This window comes from Onychomys torridus, chromosome 15, assembly GCF_903995425.1.
Source record: "Onychomys torridus chromosome 15, mOncTor1.1, whole genome shotgun sequence".
Taxonomy (NCBI): Eukaryota; Metazoa; Chordata; class Mammalia; order Rodentia; family Cricetidae; genus Onychomys; species Onychomys torridus.
Window position 1 is genome coordinate 48,006,274 of NC_050457.1, and position 10,031 is coordinate 48,016,304.

Here is a 10,031-nt window from a genome sequence, read left to right on the forward strand (position 1 = left end):
CTGCAACTAGAACAAATGCAAGAAGACAAAGTCAGAGGCTGGAGAGATGCTTTAGCAGTTAAGAGCATGTGCTTCTCTTCCAGACGACCAGTGTTTAGAGTGCCATACAGGATGCTCACAGTTGCCTGTAATCCAGCTCCAGGGGATCCTACATCCTCCTGTAACCTCCTGGGGCCCATATTTCATGTGCACATACTTACACACATATACACACATATGCACATGGATAAAAATAAAACTAAAAAACCCAGAACTAATTCATTCTGCTTTATCGTTTAAAAGCTAAGTGATAAGAATAATGATTTATTTAATAATTTCTATGAATTTATGCTAACATTACTTTTTAAGATATCAGGAATTGTTATTCTACACTTAGCCAAACTTCCTTGTGTTTTATATAACAAATAACATAAATCTTGTGTTCTTAAAATTTCTATGACATGTATTGGAATGCACCACAAGCCCTTCCAGAAGTAACGAGGACAGCAAACACTGCTAAGATCATTACTGTTATTGGTTAGTTCATTCATAAAGTAGATGAAAAAATAATACAAATAAGAGGCAGTATATTTTAAAACTAAAGTTTGTATATGATGAACTAGTTCATTGAGGGTTCAGTGGAGCCAAGATTCTTCCTCTGATTTGGTCCTTGGTTGACGTTTTGCATGCTTCTTTTCTATACATTATAATCTTGAGTGTGTGTTGCTTTGGATTTCCTGGTTTCCATTTCGGTACATACATTTTAGTATGTACATGCCATATATGACATTGCAGAGCAGTGTGAGTATAGAGTCTTTCTGGAGATATCACAGCTTCACTTGCAATTTAAAGATGACATTCTGCAACTAAATTTTTAAGCAATTTGAGGCATTTTAATTTCTTCTACAATCAAAAGTGTAATAGGACAACCAGTACAAACTGCACCAATAGATTTGAGAATAAATAACTGACTTTTTATTAGCATAAATTTGAAATATAGAAGTCCTAGTGTCAGCTTTAAATATTCACAATTTCTTGTAGCCACCAGTCAATAGTTTTTATTTGCAAGCTGTAGTTCAGAGAGTCAGTTTGAAACACTTGCTTTATACTCTGTGTGGTAGTTTGTAATTGGCTCAGAGGGAGTGGTACTGTAGGAGGTAATGCTTATTGGAGTAAGTTTGGCCTTGTTGGAAGAAGTCTGTCACTGTGGGGTTGGGCTTTGAGGTCTCCTATCCTCAAGCTACTTCCTGTTGCCTACAGATCAAGATGTAGAACTCTCAGCTCCTTCTCCAGCACCATGTCTGCCTGCATGCTGTCCCACCATGATGAAAATGGACTGAACCTCTGAACGGTAAGCTACTCCTATTAAATGTTGTCCTTTATAAGAGATGACATGGGTCACAGTGTCTCTTCACAGCCAGAGAAACTCTAAGCAAGACACTCTGTATTTTGTGTAAAATTTTTAAAAAAGAAACTTAAAATCAAAAGTAGTGTAATTACAGAAAAATAAGTCTGGCAGTCATTTTAGGGTAAAACTGCTTGGACTATTAAGACAAAGCAGTATGCTAAAAAGATTGATTTGGGTTATAATTTTGTAAGAAACAGGAATTAACTTAGTAAAATATTAACGGATCAATATATTAAAATGTTTTATGTGATCCCAGGGGAAATAATAATCAATACTGCAGATTTTATAGTAGCAGTTTTGACTTAATACAGAAACAGTAACTTTTCATACATTACAGAAGTAATAATTGTGTCATTGTCTATTTCAGGTAAATAATAGAGACATTTACTTATATTGTTTATCAATTCTGTTTATCTAGTTATTGATCTGACATAGGAATTTATGAATGCTTTTTGACATTTTCTATTATTATAGGATATGTAACAGTTTTATCTTTGAAAATTTCTTTTGGAGTTATGAAAAAGAAAAATAACAAATCTTCAACATTTTCATCAATGTCTGAGGGGAATTCCAGGAAATATAAAGATACATTGATAGTAATGGTTACTATATTTCATATGAATACAGATAGGAACAAGCTAGCCAGAAATTTCTTGATAAGTCATCTATCTCCTAAGAGGTAAAACACTGATAAAATATGTATTTATTTGGCAGATATAATTTCCACAAGTGAGTTCATGAGTAATAAAATGCACATTGGCTCTGTGGATAACATTGCCATCTCTCTCCAACTTAGTTGTGCTGCTCCATATTTCAATAACATGGAATGAGTTCACAAGACCTGACAAAACAAAGTCAATTAACTTATTTAAATAATGTTCTAACTGGTGTTCCAGAAAGCTATGCCACTCAGAAACTGAAGGAAAATGGGAAGCTTTTGAAATTTCTTTTTGTTTCATTTAACTTTCTGTCTAATTGTATCCCTTTGAGAACTGAAGAAAGCATTATTAGTACAGTGTGTGTTTCACACTGGGCAGGCATTGTCTTCTCAGACATCACATCTCAAGCTTGTGATCTCAGCACTTGCAGGAGGCTGTAGCAAGAACACTACGTGGCCAGGCGGTGGTGGCACACGCCTTTAATCCCAGCACTCAGGAGGCAGAGGCAGAGGATCTCTGTGAGTTCAAGGTCAGCCTGGTCTACAGAAGGAGTTCCAGACAGCCAGGGCTACACAGAGAAACCGTGTCTCGGAAAAAAAAAAAAAAAAGAAGAACACTACAGTGAATTTGAGGCCACCTGGGATACAGTGTGAGACCCTGTCTCAAAAACAAAACTAAACTAAATTAAACAAATAGTAAGGGAATTATAATAAAAATAAAGCAGATGCATTATTTTAAAATGTTTGGATATTTTAAATTATTTTTAAACTTATTTTAATGAACTCACAAAATAATGGGAGTCACTATGGCATCTTCACACCTGCCTATTAATTTAAAATTGTAGTTTAAAAATTTGAGGAAATAAGCTAAATTAATATTGATGGGTTTTATTTAATTATAATATATATAATATATATATATATATATATATATATATATACAGTGTAACCATTTCAGCTTGTGATTGATATAAGAAATTACTAAGATCCTTATCTTCTTTGAAATTGAGTTGTATTTTAAACTTAGTAAGCATATCTCAAATTTGATTAGCGACATTTCAAATGGGACTAGTGGCTGTTTTATTAAACAATAATAGAATATCTTTTCTCTTTTTTTAATTTGAAAATTTGATAGACAAGTATTCTATATTTACATCATTGCCACTCTGCTGTGGGATGCTCTGTATGCTGTAAAAATGTGTTGCTATGATTGATTGATAAATAAAGTGCTGATTGGCCAGTAGCCAGGGAGGAAGTATAGGCGGGACAAGGAGAGAGGAGAATTCTAGGAAGTGGAAGGAGGAGGCAGAGGAGACACTGCCAGCTGCCGTCACCATGAGAAGCAGATGTTAAGATACTGGTAAGCCACGAGCCAGGTGGCAAGGTATAGATTTATAGAAATGGGTTAATTTAAGATATAAGAACTACATAGCAAGAAGCCTGCCACAGCCGTACAGTTTATAAGTAATATAAGCATCTGAGTGATTATTTTATAAGTGGACTGTGGGGGGCTTGGCGGGACCTGGAGAGAAACTCTCCAGCTACACCAATCCTTCTCTTCCCTGCAACTCCTTGTGTCCCCTGACCACTGAAATTCACGACCTCATCTTTCTTCTGAGTGTGTGTAGGGGGTGGGGTACATAGTCTACAGAGTCCCATTAGTGATGCCCTATTTGTATGTGTTATAGCTGATCAATTTTGGATTTGGGTTTTGTCCTTGAAAAACAAAAACAAAAAAAGACCAAAAAAAAAACAAGAAAAACAAAAAACCAACCAAAATCAACACAACTCTTTCCTCCCTCAGCATCCATTGACTGCAGCTCTGTAGCTCATCATCTAGGAATGGGGCTTTGTTGACATGTTGATGGTCTTTGCAGGTCTTGTGCAGGCAGCCATATTGCTGAGAGTTTATGGAGCAGCATCCCTATTCCATCCAGAAGTCATCCTGATCATCAGGCTCTTACAGTCCTTCTGCACTCCACTCCGTGATGTCTCCTGACCCGTGCGTGTAGGAGTTGTGTGGCAGATGTCCCATTTGTGGCCAGGCACCCCACAGTCAATTATTCTCTGCATTTTGACATTTTGACTAGTTAGGGATCTCTCTACTGGTCTTCATCTGCTGCTGCTGCTAAAAAACAAACAAACAAACAAAAAAACAACTTCTTGGATGAGTTTGAGAGCTGCAGTTATCTATGGCATAGGGATGAGTATTTTGAAGGCACTTTAGTAATATGGTAGCAGTAGATGCTCCTCTAGAATTTATGGCCTCTTCAGCCATGGGTTCTTGGCTAGGATTATAGTATGAGGCATGGGTTCCACCTAATTGAGCAGGCTTTAGGCCCAGCTGTTCCCAAGATACAAGTACCATTATTGCAACATTGGGGGCTGTCTCCTGGTCCCATTGTAGCACTCAGGCTGGCTGGGTTTGTGATACATTTTCTCCCTCAGCAGTTTGTATAAGTCTTCTGATACCATGAGAGCTAGTCCTTGTAGAAAAGGCTACCAGGTCGGAGGCTACCAGGTCAGTACCAGCTTGGTTTTTCTAAGTTTTGTGTCTCATAAGTGTCGTGTCTTTAGCAGTAGGAGCTTGCCTTGATCTTCCGGCCACAATCAAGAGCAATGACATTAGCCTATATTGTTTTGAGGATCTTTTGGATACCCCTGGCCAATGGATCAAAGAGAGGTACCTCTGCTTGGTTATAGGGTTTTAATTAGTTTATGGCTTCTGGGGGGATGAGAGAGCACAGTATCTCACCAGGTGGGTTAACACCATTAAAACTTTGTGTGTCTCTCTGTGTGTGTTGTATGTGTGTGCATGTGCATGTATGTGCATGTGTGTGTATATTTTTAGGTTAGATCATAAGATTATAAGACTCCTTATGGCTTTTTAAATCGTCATTAATGTTAGTCCCTCCCACACACACACTTCTTTCTTCCTTCCTTCCTTCCTTCCTTCTCCTGTATTATCTTCCCTCTTCAATAAAGTTTTCTTCATTTTCCCTTTTCCCTTCATAACACTGCCCTTCCAGTCTCCTTTGTGGAGATTCTCCCCACTTCTCCAGTCCCTTTCTAATTTCCTGGCTTCTCTAGTTACTCCAGTTTATACCTCAAATCTAAAGATTAGGATCCAGAATCCACAAATTAGAGAGCACATGTGGCATTTGTCTTATCTGTGTATTTCATGATTTAATTTTTTTTTTGCATTTGACTAGAATTCCATTGTGTATAAATATACCACCTTCCCATGATATGTTCATTAATTAATGGACATCTTGGCTGTTTTTGCTTCCTAGGTATTTGTGAACAGAGCAATAGTGAACTGCTACACTGAAAACTTCAAATCTCAGAAGAAAGAAATGGCAGAAGCCACTAGAAGATGAAAAGAAATTCTATGCTCATGGAATAGTAGAATTAATATTGTGAAAATGACCATCACAGAGTCAGCACAATGCCGATTAAAATCCTCACAACATTCTTCACAGAAATATATCATATATATAGTATAGAACCACAAAAGACCCTGAATAATCAAAGCAATTCTGAGCAAAAAGAAATGTTGGCGGTATTATCATATCAGATTTCAAGTTATATAAATCTATATGGTTATAGATTTCATATATAGAAATCTATCTATATCTATGTCTATATCTATATATACATTTCAAGTTATATTATATGGTTCTGTTATAAGTATGACAGTGGCACAAAAACCAGACATGCAGATCAGTGGAACAAGACAGAAGAGTCAGTCTTAAGTGCATATAATTACAACCACCTGATAGTCAACAAAGGCAAGAAAAACATGCACTGGAGTAAAGGCAGCATCTCCAACAAATGGTGCTGGGGAAACTGAATGACCACATATAGAAGGATGAAATTAGACCATTATCTGTGGCCCTGCACAAAAATCACCTGTGTTGACTCAAAGACCTCAGTGTGAAACCTGAAGCTCTAAACAGGCTATATGAAAACAAAGGACGTGCCCTACATTACAGAGGTGCAGGAAAGTGCTTTCTGAACAGGATTTCACTTCTCAGGAATTAAGGCCAACAAATGGGACCTTGGTATAGCAGTCTAGGGAAGGGAGAGCTCGCAGAGAATGGGAGAGAATCTTTGCCATCTATTTATCCAATTAAAGATTAAGATCTAGAATATAGAACACACAAAAACAAAGAACCAAGAAAACAAGTGGATGATCAAAAATTGGGCTACCAATCTGAACATGAAGTGCTCAACAGAAGACATACAATTGAGAAATCTCTCAAAGTGTTCTGCAACCTTAGCCATCAGGGAAATGCAAATTAAAACTACTTTGAGGTTTCATCTTACCCGGGTCAGAATGGCTAAGATCAAGGAAACAAGAGACGACAGATCTTGGCAGCGATGTGAGGAAAGTGGAACCATCATTGACTGCTGGTGGGACCACAAATTGTTGCAGGCCCTATGGAAATTGGTGTGGTGCATTCTTAAAGAGCTCCAAGTACAGTCGCCACATCACCCAGTAACACCATTCGTTGGCATATACCCAAAGACTTGATAGCCTCCCTCAGAAATACTTGCGCAATTGTGTTTATTTTGTATGTTTTTAACTGTATGAAGGTATATATGCCGTGGAAACCACCATTTATCCAGTTTAAAGTGTACAGTTCAGAGACTATCCACAGGCACAATGCTGTACAATTACCAATTTCCACAACTTTTCATCACTCCAGACAGAAAGTCTGTACCCATGAAAACAACAACTTCCTGTTTCCTCCTGTTACTAACACCTGGAAACCTCTATATTCTTCTTTATCTCTATGGATTTGGCTGCTGTAGATAGCTCATATGATCAGAAGCAGGTAATTTTATTTTGTGCCTGGCTTATTTCATTTAGCAACATTTAGCCTTCTAGGTCCTCCCATGTCATAATATCAGCATCAAAGGCATATTTCATTGTGTATATATGCCACATTCTGTTTATCCATTCACCTGTTTGTGGGCACTAGGTTGTTTTTACCTCTCAGCTATTGTAAATAATGTAACAATAGACATCAGTGTACAACTTTCTTTTCTTTTCTTTTTCTTTTTTTTAGTTCCTTGAGGGAATGGAATTGTTGGATCTTATGGTAAATTTTGTGTTTAATGTTTTGAAGAACCGTTATATATATTTATGATAGTCACACCATTTTACATCCTTGAGCACAGCACAAGGCTTTCCTGCTTCTCTGTATCCTTATTGCCAATCTTAATATTTCTCATTTTGTAAATAATAGCTATCCTAATGAGTGTGAAGGGGTATTTCATGGTGGCATTGACTTGAAATTGATGGCTAGCAATGGTGAGTATTTTAATGTGTTTACAGGCTGTCTCTATTTATATCTATTCTTTGGTGGAATGTTTAATCTTATATCCATTTTTCAGTTGGGTTGTTTGTAATTTGTAGTATGAATCTTAAAAAGTCTTATTAATAAAATCAAACCCGAGGCCAGTTATTGGGGTGAATGCTGGAAGATCAGAGAAGCAGAACAAGCCACAGCTATCTCACCTTGCTAGTTCCTCAGGTGATTCTGTTTCCTCAGGCTGCAAGCTTCTGAATCCTCATCCCAATGGCTCTCGGCTGAACTGTGCTCGAAAGCCTGAATGCTTAACCAGCCGAATGCTTTACTCACTACATGCTTTTTTCTCCTTAGTTCCTGGTCCTCACACCTTATATACCTTTTTCTTTCTGCCCCCACTCCCTGGGGTTAAAGGCATGGGTCACCATGCTTAGCTGTTTCTAAAGAGGCCTTGAACTCAAGAGATCTGGCTAGCTCTGTCTCCCAAGTGCTGGGATTAAAGGTGTGTACCACCACCGCCCAACTTCTGTTATGGCTTACTCTTCCCATTTTCTAGCCACCATCTCTGGCTCTGTTCTAGTGGCTGTCTGTTCTCTGACCCCAGATATGTTTATTTCGGGGAACACACAATATTTTAGGGAACACAATACCCACCACAGTAATTGTTGCTAAGTTTTAGGTCTTTATATACTATAAGTACCAATCCCTTTATATATATGGATTCCAAATATTTTCTCCTATTCTGAGAGTGGTCTTCAAGCTTTCCACAGTATCTTAATATATTACTTTTTGCCCAGATAACTTAGTATTATGAAGAGTGAACCAAAAATTTATCAAGTACATGATAAATTATGTGCTGAGTTATTCCACATCTGAAAATATCCTTGTAAAAATGTCCCCATAGAATTAAAAGGTACATTTTTGAAATCATATTATTCTTTTAGGCCAAAATGACTGATACTCTGAAGAGATAATAAAGAAGATAATAGATACTGAGTGAAAGACTCAGCACAACTTATGAAAATATCTTCTATTCTCAGAGAGAGATGTGTGCAGGTAAAATTTGATCTAATATATGCATAATTTGTTTCATATAGCTGTTTTCCTTTTTCCAACTAAAAATATTATAGAAGGGAATAGGTGTTATGATAAAGGAGGCAAATTCTAGAGTCTCAACGTTTACAGAGCAGTTATCTCGACAGACTTCTGCTCAGCTATCAGCCAGGTGAGTCTTGTTTTAGGTCATTTGGGAGGTAGTTCAAAGTCTAGAAGCAAACCTCAGAGTGGAGCCAAGAAAGGGCAGGAACGCCTTATGTGTTGGGTGTATAATTTTAGTTCATGTAAGAATCAATCGCCTAGAGAGCTAACAAGCAGGTTCTATGCCTCAGTCCTCAGAGATGTAGGAGAAAGTCTGGGATGCCGCCAGGAATTTGACTTAGTGACAAGCATTCTGTGTGACTCTGAATAAGTGATCCATGGAACACAGTTTAAGAAACTCAGCTGGGTCCTTTAGTTTACCCAGAAATCTGCTGTGTAATTTCCCCTACAATATATAAAGACCATATAACATTATGACATTCAGTTGATGAGAAGAAATACAGTTTTCAATAACATGGTAATACATGAAGTCAGTTATGTAAATTGGGAAATAAAGAGTCTTATTCTATTTATTTTATGAGAGTATAAAATCATTACGTGTGTGTGTGTGTGTGCATGTATGAGTGTACTTGCCTTGCATGCACACGTGAAGGCCAAATGTTGCTGTTGTTGAGTGCCTTCCTCTATTGCTCTCCACTTTATTTTTGAGACAGGGTCACTCGATGAACCTGGAACTCATTGATTTGGCTAGACAGGCTGCTAAGAGCCCCAGAGACCTGCCTGTCTCCACTCTCTAGCACTGGGGCAGGCTGTCATGTCTAGCTTTTACATGGGTTCTGTAGATCAGAACCAGTTCTTCATGCTCAACTTGCAGGCATTTCCCCCATGCACCCTTTCTCCAGCTTTAAGTCACTACTTTAAAAGTTATTATTTTAATTATTGTACATGAGTGTTTGATATGTGCTTTTCTGGCATTGTGGAGGTCAGAAGAGGGCACCAAAGCTCCTAAAACTGGAGTTACAGATGGTTTTGGTGCTGAGAACCAAACTTTGCTCCTCTGGAAAAGCATCCAATGCTCTTAATCACTGAGCCATTTCTCCAGTCCATCAAATCAACACTTCATCAAACAGAACAGAGATAAACTATGAGTAAAATCTACCCGGAACATCTCAAATTGTTTCACATAAGGGGACCGATTTTTTTTTTTTTTAATTTGTTTCATTGGAAGCATTTAGGCTTAAGAAGAAATTTTGTGGCAATTGCTGTCCTCAGATACCATATTCTTCTAGCTCATTTTCCTGCTTGGTATCTTCTGGCAACCAAGTGTCCATGACTTGGATGGTTTTGCAATAGCAAAGTAGCTTGATGATAATTTCTCAATTCTAGTGTGAAAGCTGGTAAACTCGGAATCTCAAGTGTTTTTTATATCACTTTATTCACAGGATAGCATAAACCAGAAATCCAAGTTCCAGATGGGAAAAAGTGTTTCAGTGAATTAATTCAACTCACAGTTGGATTTGTACCAGTACTTTCAAAGTAGTGCTTTCATTCTTGTGTTAAATCCAAACAC

At 37.6% G+C, this 10,031-nt stretch overlaps 1 long non-coding RNA gene across 1 annotated transcript; it reads left to right on the top strand.

Moving 5' to 3' along the window:
- Nucleotides 1-1,302: 1,302 nt before the first annotated feature.
- On the top strand, nt 1,303-5,679 carry LOC118596044. Its single transcript, XR_004946661.1, has 3 exons — nt 1,303-1,330; nt 3,923-4,728; nt 5,339-5,679. It is a non-coding gene; the product is annotated as an uncharacterized LOC118596044 (long non-coding RNA).
- The last annotated feature ends 4,352 nt before the right edge of the window (nt 5,680-10,031 follow it).